The 22,927-nt window shown below is 39.7% G+C and overlaps 1 protein-coding gene and 1 non-coding gene across 2 annotated transcripts in view; both read right to left on the bottom strand.

Moving 5' to 3' along the window:
- Nucleotides 1-22,927, bottom strand: part of Atp10a (ATPase phospholipid transporting 10A (putative)) — a 183,253-nt gene that overhangs the window by 117,065 nt on the left and 43,261 nt on the right.
- LOC124082369 (U6 spliceosomal RNA) lies at nucleotides 8,331-8,437 on the bottom strand. Its single transcript, XR_006848333.1, has one exon. It is a non-coding gene; the product is annotated as a U6 spliceosomal RNA (small nuclear RNA).

Genomic DNA, 22,927 nt, shown 5'->3' with positions numbered 1-22,927 from the left:
CAACATAAAAAGACACTGTCTCTTTTTTTAAAATCATCTCTAGAAAACTTACAATATTTAATGGAATGCAAATGCTGTATTGTTTGTGGAATAATGACAAGAAAAAAGCCTGTAAATGTTCAGTACAGACACTGTGTCCCCACCACCCCCTGTTCCAAGATTGGTTGAATTCACAGTGTGCAACCCACAGATTTAGAGAGCAAACTGTATCTCAGTAGACTTCAGGACATCTTGATGACAACATTGCCAATATAAGGCATGTAAAACATGCGGGGGGGAGCACTTTAAAAAATTTTTCTAAGTAACTTTTTATACATCCTTTAATTTGGTGGAATGGCATCCCCACAAAATGAGCAGAAGTAAAATCCTCATTCTTACCATGGAGTCCTGTGATTTTAATAAATTTTCCTAAGACATTGTAATCATTCATATTTCTCCCCTCAGAGTACTCACATCCTCCTTTCTATAAGCCATAGGTGTTTCTTCCTCTTTTTTAAAAACCTCCTTATCCAGGTATGGTGATGTACACCTATAGTCCCAGCTACTTGGGAGGCTGAAGCAGGAGGATGGCTTGACCAGCATGGGCAACATGGCAAGACTGCATTTCCAAAAGATAAAAGAAAAATAAAACTTCCCTGCAAGTCTGATGGGCAGGACAGAGCACTATCCTTACCGTTCTTTTTATCTGCATCTCCTTGACTCCCAGACCACTGGGTTTTGTCTTTCTGAACAGTAACTCTTCATATTTCCTTCTTGTTCTTTCTATTAAGTTCTTTGATCCCTTCTTGATAACTTACCCTGCAAGAGTATTTATATTAAAAATATTAACACCTCTTCTGTCTTTTGCTTTACAAATGCTTTTCTCCCTAGAGTTTTGATTTGTTCGTCTATAATTTTTGCTTGTATATTTCATCTTTTGCTTGTTTTAAATTTTTATATAGTTAAAAATACCTGATTTTTCCAGGCACGGCTAAAGAAATTTCTAATGTCCCTTCATTGTCCATCTATTTCCTAGTTTTGTTTGTTTCTTAGTGGGAGGAGAACATAGTATTTTTTGGAAAGCCTGCTGTTACTCATTTTTATGTTGCAACCTAAGGAACCAATGCTGTTGGACCCCCAAACAGCCAGTTGTAAACACTACTTTTTAAATCATCCTTCCCCCAATGAACCCAAATATCCACTCTGCTCTATATAAAATTTTCATGTGTAGCCATATGTAGTGGCACATGACAGTAATTTCAGCTATTTGGCAAGCTGAGGTAGAAGAATCACAAGTTGGAGGCCAGCCTGGACAACTGAGCAAAACCCTGTCTCAAAATAAAAAATAAATAAAAAGGGCTGGGAGGGGGGGTACCTCAGTAGTAAAGTGCCCTGGGTTCAATTCCCAGCACCACCAAATAATAATAATAATAATAATAATAATAATAATACTGCTATCATCACATGTAATATCATTTGTGTTTAAGCTTTATTTATAGGTTCCAGAAATCTACATGTCCACTAGATCATAGTGTGCCTGATCAGTTCCACCACTAGCCTGAACACTGAGAGGAGGCTTCCAGAATATTGACAAAGGTGCCCTTCTAGCCAAAGCAGCCCAGAGGCAGGGATCTGACTCAGCACATGGAGTGCATGCTGGATGGGGTTCCTACTCATCTCTCCGAGGGGCAGAAGTCATGCATAAGTTCTTGCTGCAACCCTGGTTCCAAAGTTTTGTATGAAAAAAAAATGCTACTCTTCAATCATCTTTTTAAAAACGTCTTGACTATACTGAGGCATTATGAACTGTAAGACCACTTTACCCAATTCCAAAAGAACCCTAGGTGGAAATGCCCTCCACACATAACACTGCTCTTGGGAATATTGGCATCAAGCAACATCTACTTCTCCTGTTCAGGGCTGCGGGAAACTTTGCGTTGCCTCATGCCTGTTCACACCCCTCAAAGACACAGAGCAGTTGGGACTGAGGGTGTGACTTTGTGGTAGAGCACTTGCCTAGCATAGATAAGGTCCTGGGCTCAATTCCTATAACAACCAAACCAAGCCAAACAAACAAAAATACTTCTACGAAGTTGTCTTCATAGAAGTCTTGAATCTTTCTTGTTAAACTTATTCCTAAATATGGTACAGTTTTTGTTCCTATTTTGAGGGGCCATCTTTCCCACTTCCTCTTCTAAGTGCTCATTGCTCCCAAAATTATGATAACTAGTTCTTCCTTAAGTGGCCACAAGTCTTTCCCAGCAATCCTTTTTTGCCAGACATGAGATTTTGTTTGTACCATCCTCCTCTTACCAGGCACCTGTGGGTGAATGGTTAGTATTCTGAGTTAGCACAATTGGGCACAGGTCTCCTCTCTAACATGATGGCAGGTCCCTTCCATACAGAAGGTGAAGTGGCTTCCCAAGTCAGTGGGGAGCAGAGGACTTCCCCAGGGTCTTCCAGGGGAAATCAGCCTAGGGAGCAGAGCATCAGTCCTCCTTCTGTGCACCTTTCCCACCGCAGGCACAAGCCTTTGAAGATGTTCTGCTTCCTGGGATTCAATCCAGGGCTCTTCAATGCTTGTCCCCCAAGTGTCTGTGGCCCATGGAGGACCCAACTGATGCTGCCCACAGATTTGCATCCACATTTGCCCCAAATGTCCAGAAAGCCAGCAATCACTTCATTCAGGATGTGAGTGGAAGAAGGGTATTGAGTCAAAGCCACCTTTTCCCCAGAGGCCCCGGCATCTTCTGAATCAGAACTTTGAAAAGTGAAAAGATCTCATTGATTTTAAGGTCCCTTCCCTTTATTTTACGGTCTGAGAGGACTGACCAGAAAGGCAAGTCTGTTTTCTCACACACTCAGGGATTCACACTGAGTCAATGCCCTGCAATATGCCTTTGCCTGGGGCTTCTCCTGAGATGATTTATTGAAAACACTTGCCTTCTGACCCTCCCCAGCCTGGGTGCTAGTTTCTTCCCACCATGTAAAATAAGACATCATGAAAGCAACATACTTTTACAAAAGACACTCTAAAACCTATCACCACAGCAATATTTCCCTGTGACATATTTATTGCTAAATGTTCCTAGATCATGTTCAGCCTGCACAGTTACGATTATTAAGGGACCTTACATAAATACTTTCCCATCTCAGCAGAATCAGCTGCTAGAATAGAAGGGACATTAACATAAGGATCAAAATGTACTCTCGTGATGTGATTTCTTCTGATGCAGTCCGTGTGGTGACTTAAGGCATCTTCATGGTTCATAGCGGCCAAGCCAAATCTCAATTCTTCACAGTAAAGCAATAATGGCAGCAGTAACCTGGGGGAATTGATTTCACCCCAAATATTCTGAGAATGAACATTCACAGTATGAGCTTTTTGTTTTTCTCTTTGGGTAGAAACATGGTGACAAGGGTTGTGCTTTCTTTTGGGTAAAAACATGGTGACAAGGGTCAGCTTCTCCTGGGGGCGTATGCACAGGATCCTGCAATGGTCATCACAGGTGTAGTGTTTCCACTCAGTCCTCACTGTGTTCCTGTGAGGTGCTGTTGTTCCCATATTACAGATAAAGACACCGAGGATCAGAGGGGATTAAGTCAATGACCAAAAACTCACTGCTAAAAGCCAGAGGGAAGCTCCAAAGTCAGAAATAGGAGGAAGGCCCCAAACAAAACCAACTCATGCTTTCCAATTTTAGATTATTCTGGTGAAAATACTGAGATGTGGGCTTTGATAAGTTGTAGAATTTCTTGTCTCTAACAAAAAAAAATTATTTTTCTTCTTTAGAGAAACACAGTAGGTTATAAGTGGTTTACAAACCAGTGTTTTCTGTTTAATGAAGACATGCAAAGATAAACAACAGCCCTTTTCTGAAGAACTGAATCAGCCAGGGGTTTCCAACTACCTCAACATGGATCATGGCTACACAGCAAAGTCTACTTATAGGGCCTGGCATACCACCCAGGATAACGCCTGTCGGTGTGACTGTTACATAGGCCCACTGTGAGAAGAGCCCAGGTATCACCTCTGGTCCAACTTTTCTATTTTATTACTTTTATTTTTTTCATTGACATAATATTTGTCCATTTTGTGAGGTATAACATGACGTTTTGACTCTAATAATGATCATATCATACTAATCAGCATAAATATCACACTGAAATTACAATTTCTTTAGGGTAAGTACTTCAAAGTCCTCTCTTCTAGCTATTTTGAGATACATAATGCATAATGTTAGCTGTAGTCACTCTATTTTGCAAAACAAACCAAGAACTAAACCAGCCACAGTAGTGTATGTCTGTAATCCCATGGACTTAGGAGGCTGAGGCAGGAGAATCACAAGTTTGAGGCCAGTCTGGGAAACTAAGCAAGAACTTATCTCAAAATAAAAAGTAAAAAGGACTGGAGATTTGCTCGGTGCCCCCGGGTTCAATCCCCAGTACTGAAAAATAACTGTTGTTCAAAAACAAAAATCACCAGAACCAATTTCTCCTAACGAACTGGAACTTAGTACCTGTTGACCACTTCCTCCTTACTCCACCCACAAGTACAATAATAAACACAAAATTAATGAGGATTGGGGGCTTTTGCTGCAGCCTAAGAAGACAGAAAAGCATGTTCTTCCCAAAATTCTTCCCAGTGACTTGGGATTGAGGTTTATAAATGGAAACAAAAATTGCTTTCATGTGTTTGGATTTCTTATTATGTTTATAACTGCTGAATACCACTGGACTAGATTTCTGGTTTTGTTTTTAGCAATGTGTTATGATCCTTTTCCTTATTGCTAGCAGCAGAAATATTTCCCCAAAGTCAGACAGGTATTAGCACTACAATTTCTCTACCTGGAAATATTTCTTTGGTGTTATTTTATTCCTTGACTTTAGAGTCCTGTGTATTAATCATACTCAGGGGGGAAATTGGCATATGAAGATGGTTCATAAATATGGGTGGAGCTCTATCTATCCCTTTCATGGACAGTTGTGGTTCTAGTCATGACCCTGTGAGCACCCACAGAGAAAATCTCAGGAACATGGAGTTCCCACAGGAGGTTGCTGGTGGGGAGTGAGTGGGCTGGGTGGGGAGTAAGTGGGTGAGGGTATGCAAGCCAAAAGGGCACCTTCATCCATGCACAAACTCAGTGCTGATGAGTCATCAGGGAGCAGTTAACCTACTGTGTCGCTGGACAGCACGCAGTGGCAGTAGTAGTCCAAGCTCCCACTGGAGAGGTCTCGCTCCTTCTGCAATATTGGGGACTTTTTAAAAAATTTATTTCTTAAAATTTTAATTGATAAATAATTGTAGCTGTGGATGGGACACAAAGTGATGTTTTGATATATGTACACACACATATTGTGGAATGATTCATTCAAGCTATTTAACATGTCAACACCTCACACACTGGTGTGTGTGTGTGTGTGTGTGTGTATAATCTATTTTTTTCAATTTTGAAATACACAATACATTATCATTAGCTACAGTCACCATGCTGTGCAATAGATTCCTAGAACTCACTCCTGCCGTCCATCTGAAACTTTGCATCCTTTGACCAACATCTAGCCTTTACACTCTGGCACTCTCCGGCCCTTGGCGATCATCTACTCTGCTTCTAAGAGACTTTTTTAGATTCCACATACATGTTGAGTTTCTTTAATTTGAAAATCTCAAATGCTCCAAAACCAGAAACTTTTTGAATGCCTATGTAATGCTACTAGTGAAAAATTCCACACCGGATTTTAGGTGATACGTTTCATTCAAAACACAGCTTCACTAAAAATACAATATAAAATTGCCTTTTGGCTATGTGTGTAAGGTATATACAAAATAAATTCTGTGTTAAGACTTGGATCCTATCCCCAACATATCGCATAATGCATATGTAAACATTACAAAATATGAAAATAAATCCCAAACACTTCTGACCCCAAGAATTTTAAATAAGAGATACTCGACCTGTACATAGAATCTTGTGATATTTGTCCTTCTGGGTAAGGCTTATTTCACTTTGTGTGTGTCCTCCAAGTTACTCTATGCTACAACAAAACCTAGTAAGGTAGAAATGCATCGCCGCCACTGCTACCACCTCCCACCCTGGCAAAAAGAATTCACAAAACACAAGTCTTCCTAAGCAAGGACTCCTTACTGATATGAAGACAAAGCAGCCTTTGGGGAAGAGAACCCCTGAGGCCAGTACTGTGGTGGCTCCCAAGCTTTCTAGCCTCTGCCCATCCCTGCCTCTAAGTTTTTCAAAAAGTTCTGTGTTTCCATTTTTATATTTTATGCTAGATTTTTCATTTTAAGTTAAAATTTTAAAGACTCTTCCATGAAGACCAGATACTCATACTGCTGCACTGGAGGGTGGGCAGTGGGACCACAGGCCCTATCAGTGGGCTTGTGTGAATACACACAAGAATATATTGATATGTGTGAACACATACAATGAATTCCATTTTTATGTGTGTCTATAATGCACCAATTTCTTTAAAAAAATTATAAAAAAATAGAAAGAAGACCAATGGAGTAAAAGAAGGGGATCAGGGGTGGGAGGAGGAATGGAAAGGGGAAATACTGGGGAATGAAATGGAGCAAATTATACTATATGCAAGCATGAATATGTCAAAATGAACCACACTATTATGTATAATTACAATGCACCAATAAAAACAAACAGAAAATAACTATTAATTGATATCTTTATACTCTAAGAAATTTTAAGAATGGAGGCAACGCCTGTAAGAATCTTGTTGCTTTTTAAAAATTTTTTAGTTGACAAAAATAATTGTAGGGCAGGACACAGTGGCACATGCCTGTAATCCCAGCTGTTTGGGAGGCTGAGGCAGGAGGATCGTGAGTTCAGAGCCAGCCTTAGCAACAGCAAAGTGCTAAGCAACTCAGTGAAACCCTGTCTCTAAATGAAATTCAAAAAAAGGGCTGGGGATGTGCCTCAGTGGTTGAGTCCCCCTTAGCTCAATCCCTGATGTCCCCCCCAAAAAAACCCAAAAAATAATTGTATATATTTATGGGACACAATGTAATGTTTAGTAAACACATTGTAGAGCAATTAAATCAAACTGGTTAAATTCACTGCCTTTCATACTTATTATGTACTTATTGCAGGTACTGGGGACTGAAGCCAGAGGTACACTATCACTGAGCCACAGCCCCAGTCCTTTTTATTTTTGAGACAGGATCTTGCTAAGTTGTCATGGATGGCCTCCAAATTTCAATCCTCCTGCCTCAGCCTCCTGAGATTCTGGGAATATAGGTATGAAAAACCACACCTAGCTACTTACCATAAATAATTTAAAAACTATTGTCATTATGATATGAAACCTGGATGGGGACAGGGTAGGGTGGGTGAGGTGCCCATTTTAAGCAAAACACTCAAGGAAAGTTACTAATCCAAACAAATAACTCATTAATTATGGTGAATATTTAATGCACCATTAAAAACAAAATGCAAAAATATCACTGAGGAAGAAAACACTGACATTTTAAATAAAGAGTTTCCCTTTGGCTTTAGGTTCCAGTAAGCTTCACCAACTTTTCAGAGTCCTAGACACATGAGCTCCTTCTCTTTCCCACCTTGACAGTCCTGGAATTGCCCAACAACTCTGTATCTTAATAACTGTGTCCTTCCTTCACTAGGATCTACCTGTCTCCTGTTCCTACCTCCCACTCCATCACTACACTTCCTCCCTTCCTTTTTTTCCTATTTTTAATTTTTTTTAAGTATAACCATATATAATTACAGGGTATGCAGTGATATTATGACATGTGTACCTTGTAAAATGAATGAATCAAGCAAAATTTAACATATCTACCACCTTAAACACTGATCATGCATGTGTTCTATTTAACTGTGATTTTGTGCCCTTTGACCAACCCCTCCCTTTCCCTCCAACCCCTCAGCCTCTGCAAACCACCATTCTACTCTCTGCTGCTATGCGTTCAGTTGTTTTAGATTCCACATATTAGGGACATCAAATAAGTGAGATATTTGTCTTTCTGTACCTGGCTCATTTCACTTAGCATTTTGTTCTCCAAGTCCATCTATATTGTCACCAGTGACAGGATTTTCTTCTTCTGGAAAGCTGGATAGCATTCCATTGTATATATTTTCCAAGTTCTCTTTATTCATTCATGCACTGGTGAACCAATCCCATAACTTGGCTATTATGAATAGCACTGCAGTGAACATGGGAGTGCAGATGTCTCTTCGACATACTGATTACATTTCCTTTGGATATATACCCAGAAGTGGGATTGCTGGATCATATGGTAGTTCTATTTTTAATTGTTTTTATTCTTGTTTTTGTAATTGAGACAAAATATTTGTACATCTTTTAAAAATATGGAATGCCTCACAAATTTGCATGTCATCCTTGCACAGGGGCCATGCTAATCTTCCCTGTATCGTTCCAATTTTAGTATATGTGCTGCCAAAGAGAGCACTATTTTTAAGTTTTTGAGGAACTTCCATGCTGTTTTCCATAATGGCTGTACTAATTTACATTCCCACCAACAGCATAAAAGGATTCCACAAATGCACATTGAATGAAGGATACAGTCTGCATTCAGCTTGCAATGTAAGCTGATGGTGAAAGGAAAAATGTGTTGATGAGGGACAGCATGCTCCTGCAGTAGCTCTGGCCAGTAAAGACAAAGTGAGTTATCGGTGCTGCCTACTTAGGGGCAGAAATTTGTACAGGGGACCCTTGGATTTGGTAAGTCTGCTCTGGGTGAACAAAAAAAAAATTTTTTTTAAGAAATTAATCTGAAAGAGAAACCTCTGGGGTGACAATATATTCTCTGCAAAGAACAGTTAGGTGCACACAGGGGTGGGGGGGTGAGGGGGGTCCCAGGAAGGCAGGGCTGGATATCAAGTCTTTATCCCCATGTGTACTGCACATTTCCTGTGCACAAATGAATTATAAGGTGTGTTCTGTATGAGAAGGCCACTCATCCCCTAGGTTGGCTGGACACTAAGGGAGAAGAAGCCAAAGGCACAGTGTCCAGTGTCTTTTGGGTTAAACCCCAGAATCAACAATTAAGAGGTACATAGCCCATAGCCTCTCTTGAGCCTCAGCATTCCTAAGTGCAAAGTGAGAAAAGAGACAGTGTGGTGCCTGTGTCCCAGGTGGGTGCTGTGGCTATGATAAGATGCATGTTATCACTTGGCACTCTGTGTGCAATATCAAGAGCACTGTACACCAGTAGTGAGTGTGAAGCTCTGGAGATGTGTGTGCACACTCACTCTGAAAAATTCACTCCAATTTAACTTGCAGACAGCAAAAATATCACAAGAGTTCCCCCCATTTATCATGCCCCAATTTGCTCAACCTGCTAAAATTTTCCAATATGGTGTGGAATGGCTTGCTTTTAGTGAAAATACACCTTTCAAATCTCTAAAGCACTCCAGCACTGCTGCACCTACAACTTAGCTGGCCATTCCTGGGCAGGAACAGAATCAGAACTGACCCAGTAGAGGCCCCCAGTGTTAGCCTCTGAACACTGATGGATGTATCTGGCAGCAAACAAGAACCATGTGTCAGTAAATCTCCTTGGTAATTGATGGATTGCCTGATAACAGATCCAGGTTGGTAAGTAGGTTGTCACCTGCATCACCTCCCTGTATTCCAAAGTCGAGGAATACATCAACATTTTAATAATAACACGAGGAACATGTGCTCCACATGATGAGGACATGTGATTTGCTGAAGTTCCACATGAAATACAAAGCCATCTTTGTTCACTGGGAGACTTTTAAAATTATTTTCCTGCATTAAATCAGTAAAATGTTGCTTTGGAGTAAGACTGGGAACTCTAGGTCTTAATGCTTTTCTATTTGAAACAGAACAGAAATTGGGCAAAATGCCCTATAGAAACACGTGGGTTTGCCCGCCCACCCCAAAGTACAGACTGGGTTGTTCGTAACATCCAGAACACAGTGCAGCTGGGCTGCAGTGCTCTGAGCTTTCTTCTTGAAACTGTAGATGACCTCATTCTAACACCCACTGTTAATTTTTTTGTTGAAAAATACAAGGCAGGGGGACTGGGGTTGTGGCTCAGTGGTAGAGCGCTTGCCTGGCATGTGTGAGGCTCTGGGTTCGATCCTTAGCACCTCATATAAATAAAGAAATAAAGTAAAAATCCACTGGCAACTAAAAAAGAAAAATACAAGGCAGGTTCTCTCAGGCCTGTAAGGATCCCTTCTGGCTGGCTGGGCTATGAAGTAGTCTTTGAGACCACCAGAATCATGAGTTAGTGTCCTGTGACTGCAGCAACAGATTACCACAAACTGAATGGCTTAAAACCACACAAATTCATTTCCTCATCATTCTGTGGGTCAGAATTCCAGCACAGGCTCTCACTGAGCTAAAATCAGGGTCTCAGCAGGATTTCATTCCCCTCTGGAGGCTCTAGGGGAAAATCCATTTCCCCAGCGCTTCCAGCTTGTGGAGGCCACTTGCTTTCCCTGGCTTGTGGTCCCTTCCCTCCTTTTCAAGTCAGTAATGGCAGGCAAGTAGGTCTCTTTCACTGAGCTGCTGTTTCTGTGGTTCTCTTCCAACTCTTGCTTCTGCCTTAAGGACCCTTGTGACTATATTGGGCCTAACCTGATAACAAAATAATTTCTTTACCGTGAGAGTCTGATTATCACTTTAATTCCCTTTGCTATATAAACTAAAATATTCACAAGTCCTGAGGATTGGGGTTTGCACATCTTTGGGGGTCATTATTCTGCTTAAAACAAATCGTGAACAGAATTTAGGTAAAACTGTATTTTACATATGAGAAAAATATAGCCAATATACACTGAGGTGTGCTGTTTTAATGGATTTGTCCAGAACTCAGTTTCCACCTTTTGTCTGCATAGCATTTCTGTTGTATTAGGTATTATAAGTCGCCTAGAGATGATTTAAAGTGTTCAAGAGGATGTACACAGATTATATGGAAAAGCTATGCCATTTTACATAAAGGTTTTGAGCATCCATGGTTGTTATCAATGGTGAATCATGAAACCAATCCTGGATGGATAGACAGAGACAATTATAGTTCTCTTCTAAGGGAAAAACATGAGTAAATGCTGAATCCATATTAAAAAAAAAAAGAATGAAGGTGTAGCTATTTTCCTTTCCAATCTCACTTAAATCTAGGAATTATTGAACACTTCACAATTTGCTTGATGAAAACAAGGTCCTACTTTTACTTTGAGAGAAAACAAAGAAAAATCTTCATTATGATTTATATATGAAGTGCCACCCCAAAACTCACGTGTGATACAAGAATTTTCAGAGGTGAAACAATTAGATTGTAAGAGGTGTAGCCTAATCAGTATTGATCCACTGATGGGTTAACTGGGCAGTAATTGTAGGCCAGAGGGTGTGGCTGGAGGAAGTAGGTCATTGGAGTGTATCCTTGGTGAGGGGGAGAGGTAACAGGGGAGAGGAGGCAGGTGTGCGTGCCCCCCCCCCCCAGTCACCATGTCCTGAGATACTTTCCTCTGCCATGCCTTTCTTTAATGATGTTCTGCCTCATCTCAGGCTCAGAGCTATGGAGTTGGCCAACCATGCACTAAACCTCTGAAATTGTGAGCCAAAATAAACTTTCCTTTCTCTAAGTTGTTCTTGTCAGGTCTTTTGGTCATAACAACACAAAAGTTGACTAAACTGTCACAAGCCATCTGTGGCCTATGTGAGGATTGTGTTGCACATAGTAGCTCCTTGAGGTATTTCCTGGCTCTGTGAACTCCCTGTCAGGGACTGAACGCATAAAGCAGGTGCACCTCCACCTCTAGCTCTAAGATTCCACACAGTACCTGAGATGGGTGTGACTCGCCAAGATGTCAATCAATCTGCTGACCAGGAGACATCACGAAGCAAGACTACATCCTTGAAACCTTATCTATGATATCTGTATGTCAGTGTTATGCCAAATTCTGTACACTCTTCCGGGGAACCCAGAAAAGTTTCAGTTGGCTCCTTCCTTCCTTCTTTCTTTCTGTACTGGAGATTGAATCCAGGGACTTGTATAAGCTGGGCAAGTGCTCTACCACAGAACAACACTTCCAGACCTGGAAGCATTTCTTGAACAGGGGGAATTTAAGTTTAGGATTAGAAGGGGGAGGATTCACCAAAGTTAAAGTCAAAGCAGGCTTTAATGGTCTTTGCAGAAGAACTTAAAGCAGTTAGGAGGACAAGACCACTGGATGTGGAGAAGCCACATATGGTAGTAAGGTCCTGATGGAGCGGGGACAATAATGTCATCACAGAATATGGGCACACTCTGAGGACATGCTGCCTGGATGAAAGTATTCCTCTTGTGTCCTCAAGCATCAGCCCTGCAGGAAGTTCTTGTCTATGTTCTAAACCAGAGCATCTCCCTGTGGCTGCAGGGAGTCAAGGGCAGAGAGGACGCTCTCTGTGAGAAAAGTCCAGCTAAGTGTGAGAGTGCAGGTCCCAAAAAAAGTCTCCTGGAGATAAGATACAGGAGGAAGTATATGATTGGTGGTGGAGAGGAAGGTGTCCTCCCCAAACATTCAGGGGTAATAGATGGTAGAGAAATGTCGGCCATTGACTTTACTCTTATTTCTCTCAGGAATGAATGAATCTTCCTTTAAAAATCAACAAGCAAAAACAAAAATCTTAATTTAAGAAATCATCCCATTTCATCAAACATTTGCTGTGAGCTTAGAAGAATAAACATGGGGAAATTTTACTTTGTATAAGAATTATTTTTTGGCAAAGCCTATCTTCAAAGTCACACATAAATTACATTTCTGTTTTTAATGTTTCATTTTTATTCATTTCCCCTTCTCTTTTTGGGAAAACCTCAAACTTGCTCAGAGTTCCATATGTTCAGCATGGGCTTTTCACCATGCTTGGGCGGGCAGATGGTAAGTAATTCCAGGACCACATTAAGCTTTGCTCTGGAGCAACACACTAACTTAAGCATGGACTTACTGTTAAAAATCCCAAAATAGAGAACCAATGACAGAGATCAGAAACCAGGAGCCCTTCTTCCCATGGCCTTTACTCTAAGTTCCACCCCTGCACAGAAGCCACTTGGGTAGTTAAATTAGGGATGGTCACCCAAAAGGGAAGTGGCCTGCCTTGGCCATGACAAGTTGTGAGTTATCCACATTGCAGATGGATGACAGCATTTCAGGTAGATCTAGGACACAGGTGACAAGCTACTGGAACAGAAGAAATTCATTGCAAGGATTTTTTTAAATGAAATTAAAAAAAAAAGTCACAAGACATTTATTTTGGATCCTCCTTTTTAAAAGTCAAGGTCACCCACTAGAGAGGAAGGATGGCTCAGTTTTCCCCTCTCATTTGTAGATAACTCCCAATGATCCATGACAATGAATGGGGGTCAGAGCAGGACAATCACCCTTGAGCTCCCCCAAACCTTCTAATACAATCCATTGTTGGAAAGGCCAATGACCTAGTTCAAGATTCCCTAAGTTTTCCTGTATCCTGGTCACCTGATAGTGCAGAAGTTATTACCTCCCCCCTCCAAAAAATGATAAAAACAGTGGGGCTGGTGAAGCAGAGCTCCCAGGAAGGATGGGAGGATGGCTCAAGTGAGTTTCCCACCAGTACTGGAACATGAGGTGGCCACGTTGCTCAGCATTCCCACTGTGAATTGGCAGTTCAAGTCCAAGCCCAGTCCAATGTTGATGCCTGAAAATTTTATGGTTCCCTTAAGTCTGAGGATGTTCTAGGAAATGGGTATCTATATATTTGTTTTCAAACATAGCAATGCCTACAGGGTTCCGGGTACACGGACTATTTTGCCAACATTAAAAATACAGGTCGATGAAAACTGGCCAAGGAAAACAGTAGCCAAACTGAACTCATATTTTATGTCCAACAGGGCTTTGCCTCGTATCTGCTTATAATGGGCCCAATATTGACAAGGGGTGTGTATACCACAGTCAGAAAACTGGGCAAACACAGTTATGAACAGGATGGTGACACACGGGCTGTCCACGGTCTAAAGCAAAGCTTTCCACAGGAACCACAATCCCTGTGAGTCCAGTGGGTGGCCACCAAGTGGGTGCTGTCTCATCACCAGAGCCAGGAAGATGAGGCACTGTAAAGACCCAAACACTATAAAGTATACCTAAGAGCTAGGTGGAAGGCATTCTACATCAACCACAACCGTAGGAAAGCAAAGTGAGGAGTGACAGTCTAAGTTGAATGAGCAGAAGCCTCTCAGCTCTATCATAACTAAGTTGTACATTTTCAACATTTTAAAATTTATTTTTATAAAAATAAAAATTGTATTATTATTGTTATTATTATAGTGTGTGTATGTGTGTGTGTGTGTGTGTGTGTGTGTTGCTGGAGATGAAACCCAGGATCTTGTGCATGTTGGGCAAGTGCTCTACCATTGACATACCCTCAGCCCCACAAGTTGTAAATTTTAATGAGGCAGAGGAGTCATGGTATCAAGCAGGAGTCACATACAGACAGCCTTGAGGGCACCTTAGCAGGAATTTTACTTCATAAGATTTATTGGAGTTCATTAATACCTTTAAGATAATAGGATCCAGCAAAACATAGGTCCTAAAGAATTCAATGTGGTTAGAACCTAAAGTTGGCCATGGTGATTGGCAGTAGGAACACAGCTCAGGAGGCCCAGAAGGGAGCTGTCAGCCTGCAGGCAGACAGGGATAGCTCAGGGCTGCTGCTGGCTCTTTACACATGAGGGACCTGGGCTGAACAAGAGGAAGAGGCCCAGAGGCCAACTTTGCTTACTGCCAGATGTTGGCAAAGAGAGGCATGGATTCCTCGAAGCCTAAGGCAAGAGTTAGGAGAAGGAAGGAGAGGAAGAACAGAGGTCCTTGAGGGGATGGCAAAGAAGAAGAGAGAAAAAATGAACAGCGTGGGGGCACAACAAGCCTCCATGGACTGCCATATGGAAGCCCTGCACCCCAATGTCTATCCTGCTTTCCACAGGAGGTCCATCGACACAGCAGAGAATGAACTTCTCTCAAAGACAATGCATACTCTCATAGTCTCATCTCTGCTACCTTTTAAGTGTTTGTGGCAAGTCCAACATACAGGTGGAAAATGATCTGAAAATATACAAGAAAGGAAATGAAAAAGCACTTGTGAGATTGTGGGGAGAAAACAGTGTACGGCCAGAGACACAGTGAGTTTCGGAAGTTCGGGGACCACACACTGTGGTTTAACTGAAACACAGACACCAAGTCCCAAGTGGCCTCCCGGTGCCTCCTTAGTTCACTGTGTGTCTGGCTGTACCTGGCCTGCTCGCCACTCTGCTAGGACAGAGACAGCTCAGACCTGCCCCAGTGCTGTAGTAAAATGAGGCACACTGCTGGAAGCTACCAGAGAGCTTTGTGCTGGGGCCCCGGCCAGTGCACAGCATCGTGCAGGACTGTGATTCTCACTCAGTATACACTTCCTGCCTGTCCCTAGATACCTCCTCTGAAATTGGCCAAAATATAATCAGGAGACAGTGAACATTTCTAAGAGCAAAGATGACAACTGTGGTCTGACGTGGCCCCTCTAAGAAACTAGAAGTTAGAACCAAACTTCAGTGATTGTTTTTTTGATTTTTTTTTCACATTTTCATTTTCATTTTAGTGTCTGCTTTTTTTTTTTTAAAACAGTTTCCTTAAGTACTAACCATTCTCTGTTGAAGAGCACGGTATCAATCACACTTAAAAATAACAAGTCAGGAAACAGGAACCGCACTCAGATTCTCACCCTGTTAAAGAACACTTTTGTAGTTTGGATATCATGCCCTGTACCCAGTACAAAGCTCTGTTTGTTTCAGCTTTGTAATGTAGAGTGTTATGTTCTACAGTTGCTATACAATCACTTTGAGGAAACATTACTATAAAAATAAATAAGCTTCTTTTCTCATTCAAAGCAAGGGAAAATAACAAAGACGCCCTAAGTACACCCACAAACCTTTTCCAAGAACACTTGCATTTGTTCTTGAGCCCATAAGAATTCTTTGCTGATGATATCAAAGCCCTTTAATTTATCTGCAATCAATCTGATTTAAACAGAGGAAAAAATACTCATTTTGTTCCAATTTAAACTAAGGGAGGCTATTTGTTTTTGTTTGGGGGGCTGTCTTAATTTTTCTTTGAACACAAGGGAATATACCATATTCTGAACATTGCGCTATTATTCTCTTGACTGTGGAAAGCTAATAAATTGAGGCAAATACATTATTAATTTCTAAGCTGGAATTTTTTAGAAGAGATAAAGTGTAATTTTATTTTCAAAAATGTCTGCATACAAACTTTAAATCCTTTAAATGTGGGATTTATCTTCTACCAAACAAGTAAGAAACACACCTTTAAAAATGGTTTTTGGACACTGGATGGGGCAATGATTTGTGAGGTGGTGATGAGCAAGGGAAGCACTATGTTTGCCTCAATTTATTTATTATCTGAAAAAAACCCCGAGTCAACAGACAAGACAGGGAACAAGAAGGAGTCTCTGGTCTTTCTTCATGTGAAGGGACAGAGCTGAGCACCCAGGTAGGCAGAAGCAACTAGAGTTTGACCAGAAAGAGAGCTCTGGATGTCTGCAGAGGGCACCCCCTGAAGTTTCTGGCTAAGTCTTAATCTGTGCATGCAGGTGAGGAAATTATCCACAGCTGGATAAAGAACCACCAGCAAAAAGCAAAGGAAACAATTCCTGGGGTTTACAATTCATAAATTGTCCTTGCTCTCACCAGCCACGGAAGAAAAACTAAATTCACAGGACATCAGATAGAGTAATTCAATGGTTATTATCTCAACAGTGGGGAAAAAAGAACCCTTGGATAAAGACTTCTCTGATCTGACCTTAAAAAGGTTAAAAGTAAGCTTCCCTAGGACCAAACCGCTTTGAGTAAATTAACTGCATTATAAAAGAAAGTTCAAGAACATTTATGTCCAATGAACATTTTGTTCATTTTTATGAACAAAAATGGCCAGCACTCTAAAATATAAAATTCACCATATTGTTTCATTAAAAAATTTGTAAGAATGCAAAGAAGCAACAAAATAGAGATCCAGAAATGACACCAATGATAAAATGAATAGACAAGGCTATTAAAAAGAACTGTGATATATCCATATATCCAAGAAGCTACAGGAAAGATTAAGTACAGACATGAAGTGAATTTTTTTATTTCTTTACTTTTTTATTTGTTTATTTTCATGTGGTGCTGAGGATCAAACCCAGTGCCTCACACATGCTAGGCAAGTACTCTACCACAGAGGAATAAACCCAACCCCTGAAGTAAATTTAAAAAGGTAGGGGTGAGGACTGGGGCTGTAGCTCAGAGGCAGGGAGCTTGCCTAGCATGTGTGAGGCACTGGGTTCGATCCTCTCAGCACCACATAAAAGTAAAAACAAATGAAATGAAGGCATTCTGTCCTTCTACAACTGCCAAAAGAGATTTTTTTAAAAAAAATTTTTGAAGATTGAAATCAAACTTGTAGAGTTGAAAAAAGCGCTGGATAAGATTAATAGTGGATCACACAAAATGAAAGTTACTGAACTTGATGACACAGAAATAGAAGTTATTCCACACACTCAGATTTTAAAAAGAAAAGAGAGATGGAGGAAATGCAGAGAGCATCAGTAAACTGGGGTCAACCTCTAGTAGCCGTGTGTGTGTGTGTGTGTGTGTGTGTGTGTGTGTGTGTGTGAGAGAGAGAGAGAGAGAGAGAGAGAGAGAGAGAGAGAGAGAGAGAGAGAGAGAGATTAAAATTCAGAGGAGTAAAGCACAAAAAAATGATTGAGGAACTAATGACCAATAATTTCCAAATGTAATGAAAATCTTATAACTACAGCTTGAAAATGTTCAGTAAAGTCCAAGCATAAGAAACAAGGGAAAAAAAAAAAAAAACTACACCCAGGCTCATCATACTCAAACTGCTCAAAATTGATGGTAGGCAGAACAAAATCATAAAAACAGAATTAGAAGGATAAATGATGATAAGCATGATAACAAAATCTCATGGAAAACAATGAAGCAAAAAGATAAAACTAAAAGAACGTGTTTAAAAACCTAAACAATAGAGCTGGGGCTATAGCTCTGCAGCAGAGCCTTGCCCAACACATGTGAGGCACTGGGTTCGACCCTTAGCACCGCACAAAAATAATAAAATAAAAGTATGCTATCCATCTATAGCTAGCTACAGTTTTTTTTTTTTTTTAAGAACTAAATGATAATTGTCAACCTGCAATTCTACATCTAGGGAAAATATATTTTAAAAACAAAGACAAAATAAAGACTTTCCCGGACTTAGGTAAAAAACAAAAATGGTAAAGGCGTCATCTGCCTGGTTTTACCAATGACACCTGCAGGTCAGCACCACTGAAACTGGAGTCCAAACCCCATTTATCCTTTTTCCTCAGCACTGTCCATAATAACTAGGACCTTACTTACCTGTGTTTCTTTAAAGTTGTTCTAGAAAAGACCTATTTCCTTCTTAGGGCTGGGGGTTTGTTTTCAGGGTTTCAACAAAGCTGCGCTAACAGGAGCCAGTTACTTCAATACGTAACTGAATAAGCCTTCTTAAACTACACCAACATGGATTGCCCCTGGAACTATTCTTTGTGGCTTGGGAACTCATTTTGTGTTTAAACACAGGAAATTTTATCTTCAGACTGAGAGCAGGTGGAAGGAGACAAAGGCAGAACCAGCCATAGTACTTGGTACTGTGAAGTTTGTTAAGAGTCTAGGACCAATGTTGAGAAATAAATGGGAAAATGCACAAGTAGATGTGTGTGTGTGCTTGTAAGTGTGCACACGCACGTGCAGTACTTATAAACAGGAAATATCCATCTGGTTTATGAACAACATGTATGTAGGAAGGTTCTCTCAAGCAACCAGAATATCCTTTTAGGGAAAATGATGCTACAGTAGAGTTCCTGCTGGTTGTTAAAATTGACTTGATTCAACATGACTCTCTCTACCCTCTGTGCCCTCTAGCAAATTTATACCAAACCACTGGGCATTCAGAAGTTCAGTTTCGTAACACTCAATTGCTATTGTCCATCTCAACAAAAAGAAAGCCAGAAAGAGATGCCTACTCAAAACAATCCAAGTAGACAAGGTTATTAATCAGTTGAGATAACCAATGCTCAAAATGATTTCTATTATTTTAAGTATCGGAACAGACAAATATGTGAGGGCATGACTTTCCATGCCAGGCATGACAGTACAGCGAGAAGACAGAAAATCAGGGATGGGAATGTAACTAGAGGTAGGGCATACCCTGGAATCCACCCCCAGCACAAGAAAGAAGAAATGAAAGAGAGGGAGGCAGAAAGAGGGAGAGAGGGAGGGAGGGGGAGGGGGAAGAGAGAAAGGGAGAGGAAGAAAGAAAGGAAGGAAAGAAGGAAGGAAGGAAGGAAGGAAGGAAGGAAGGAAGGAAGGAAGGAAGGAAGGAAGGAAGGAAATGAATATATCACCTTTAGTATTTATCAGCAGATATAAAATTGCAGAATTATAAAACAAAGAACATTTGAGTTTCTCTTTTCCAACTCTTACCTAAATACTCCAAATTATATCCTGGTTATTTCAGAAACACGTGCTAAAAGCAAACTAAGGAATGAATTCCGCCCCCCAAAAGAGAAAGAAGTTTATTAGGTTTATTTTAAATGATTATGTTTTCTACATACATGAAAAATGGCTCTTTCCAAGAAAATAAAAAGTGTCAGGCATGTTAAACAAGAAATGGGCTTTATTTATTAGCTATTTAGGGGAAATGGGAACTTTACAAAGCAATTGGCTGGCTTGCCTAGGATAACACATTTTTACTTTAAATGAGATAAAATCTCTGTGCTTTAATTGACTCGTTTTTTTTTTTTTTTCAGTTCTGACTCTTGTAAATGTAAATAAAATGTGCCTTTCCAAAGCTAGCCTGATAATCTGAGGTCAACCATGATAGTTGTATATCATGAAAGAGTTTCAAGAAGGAAAATTACTGAAATATTTCTTATGCAAAGATTTCCATGGTAGTTTGACTAGGATGCCTATAAACTTGGAAAATTAAGAATACTTTTAAATGTGAGATATACCTGTTTCTTTACTACCCTTAATATTTAGAATTTAAAGTGTTTGAAGTTGGCAACTAGAGAGAAAACTCACGAATGAAATGAAAGCTTTTATGTTGCTTTTCTGACTGCTTTCAAAACAAAGTAGAGGAGCTGGGATGGAGCTCGGTGATACAATGATTGCTTATTGCACACAAGACTGCGATCATCAGCATAGTGGAAATTTATGTAAAATCAAATAAACTCAAAGTTTTTGTTTTTTTACTTTTTACCCTTTCTGGCTGTGCTTGTATTATAATTTTTTTTTTTTTTTAGAGAGAGAGAGAGAATTTTTTAATATTTATTTTTTAGTTTTCGGCAGACACAACATCTTTCTTTGTATGTGGTGCTGAGGATCGAACCTGGGCTGCACGCATGCCAGGCGAGCGCGCTACCACTTGAGCCACATCCCCAGCCCCCATAAAATTGTTTTTTCATAGAATAAAAATTCAGATTTCTGCTGATAGCCACAGTAAAAATTTTTAAGAGTTGAAATTTATTTAACATTTTCAGAAATGTTGTCAGTCCTTTAATACCTCTTGAAAAGGTAATGAGCAACCATGCTTAAATATTTTAGCTACCTCTCTCTAATCCCTGAACGTTTACAATCATGCTATACAGACTGAAGATTGTGTGATAGTACAAAATATACTAACAAATGAGGAAAAATTGTGCTTTGCTTTTTTCTTATTAAAAACATTAGTTTTTGTGGATGTTTTTGTTGTTTGTTTTTGATTGGATTGTTTAGTTGTGATATTGGGGATTGAACCCAGGGCCTTGTGAATGCTAAATAACTAGGGAACTAAAGCCCCATTCCTTGGTTAATTGTGTTGGCAGTGCTGGCAATCCAACCCAGAGCCTCATGCATATTAGGCAACTACTCCACCACTGAACTACATTCCCAGTCCTAGACTAATTTTTGAGTTGTGCCCTATGTTGAAGTGAAAAGATCTAAAAGATTAAAGCATTATTCTCCTATTTAGGAAGAAACTTCCCCCCTAAAAAGGCTGGTTTAAGAATAAGTGTTAGTATAAGAATAGTCCACAGTGAAACTCACCATCATGTATATCCACCCCTCTCTCTCTCTCTCTCTCTCTCTCTCTCTCTCTCTCACACACACACACACACACACACACACAGCTGTAAGTAAACAGGAGAAAGATCAGTAGAGTAGAGGGAAGGGACCAGGGGGAGGGGGAGGGGAGGGAAAGGGGAAGTATTGGGGACTGAATTAGAACAAATTATATTCCATGCTTTTTGTAATTTTGTCAGAATGAACCTTAATGTTTTATATAACTAAAGAGAACCAAGAAAAATAAATCACATTCCATAACTGCATCTAAAAACAAAACAAAACAAAACAAACAACAACAACAAAAACAGGTGTTAGAATTCCTGCTATCATTTAAGTTGCTGGCTATACAAGATATGTGCCCCTAATTTAGAATTTGGTAATGTGTAGTGGAAAAAAATCCTGTGTGAATTTTATAAATTGGTTCCTCTATATCATCTACTACCTAAAATGCAATTTTCCTTCTCACACCTTTTTGAACTATACAAAAACTATACAATTGGAAAGTAAAACCATTAACTAGAATAATTTAAGAAATCCACATTACACAATGTATACATATCAAAACATAATACAGTATCCATTAATGTGTACTATTTTATGTTTTTATGCATCAGTTAAAAACTGGAAAAAAAAATCAATTCCCAATAGTAGAAAGACTATTAACATGGAAACACTATAATTATGAATGAGAGAAAAAAAGAAGAAAAGGGAAAGAAAACTCAAATTACCAATGTAAATTTCACTAAGCACACTTAATCTTACACGTGTCTAAATATGACTGATAAAATAACCCACAGTGGGAATAGCTGCCCAACTGTACAAAAGTTTTTTTACTCCACACTCTCTAAATCCACTGAGATTACATCTGGGAAGACACTGGTCACAAGGGATTAAAAGAAATAATGAAATTTAAGGATCAACTGGAGTCTTAAAGCAACAGGGATATCCAGTTGTATACACTATTTAACCTTTCCTGGGGTCAGGTTTCTTTAAAATGAGAATGATGCCACAGAGGGCTCTTGTAAAGACTAAATGTGCTAAAGCATTTGATGGGTTACTTGTCCAATTCGTAGTGTGCTATAATGAATGTGTAAACTAAAATTCTATTTGTAATATATATTCCTATAAATAGAATATACTAAACTGTACTTATTTTCTTCAGTAGAACTAAGTTTTAATATTTCAACTAGCTGAATTTTCATAATTTGTTTGAAACACCTGAAGATAAATTCACAAGTTGTATATATGTGTGAGTTCATATATGTGTTCACACATACACATGTTGGAAAATAATTCATATCATCACTCATTTCATCTTAAAGCCTATGAAAACAATCTCTCTTTTTTTTTTGACACAATACCTTTATTTTATTCATTTAGTTTTATGTGGTGCTGAGGATCGAACCCAGGGCCTTGCACGTGCTAGGCAAGCGCTCTACTGCTGAGCCACAACTCCAGCCCCTGAAAACAATTTTTAGTGATAATTTTAAATGATTTTTTAATTAAAAAAAAAAAGCTTAACTTTTTTTTTTAATGCAAACAACTTTTTTTGTATGTGCATAGGGTGCTGGGGATTGAACCCAGGGCCTCGTGCATATGAGGCAAGCACCCAACCAAAGGAGCCACATCCCCAACCCTTATGCAAACAATTTTGAAAAGTCAAAATATTTCCTCTTATAGGAGAGTACCTAAAGAAGCAGATTAAAAATAAATGTTTTAATTTGAAAAACATATATCGTAGAACATATGTATGAAAAAAAACTTGAAAGTAACAACTTATAT

Source organism: Marmota monax, unplaced genomic scaffold (assembly GCF_021218885.2).
Source record: "Marmota monax isolate L192 unplaced genomic scaffold, Marmota_monax_Labrador192_F-V1.1 WCK01_AAM20220418_F8-fsc00179, whole genome shotgun sequence".
NCBI classification, from domain to species: Eukaryota; Metazoa; Chordata; class Mammalia; order Rodentia; family Sciuridae; genus Marmota; species Marmota monax.
This window is presented reverse-complemented; position numbering and strand designations above follow the sequence as displayed.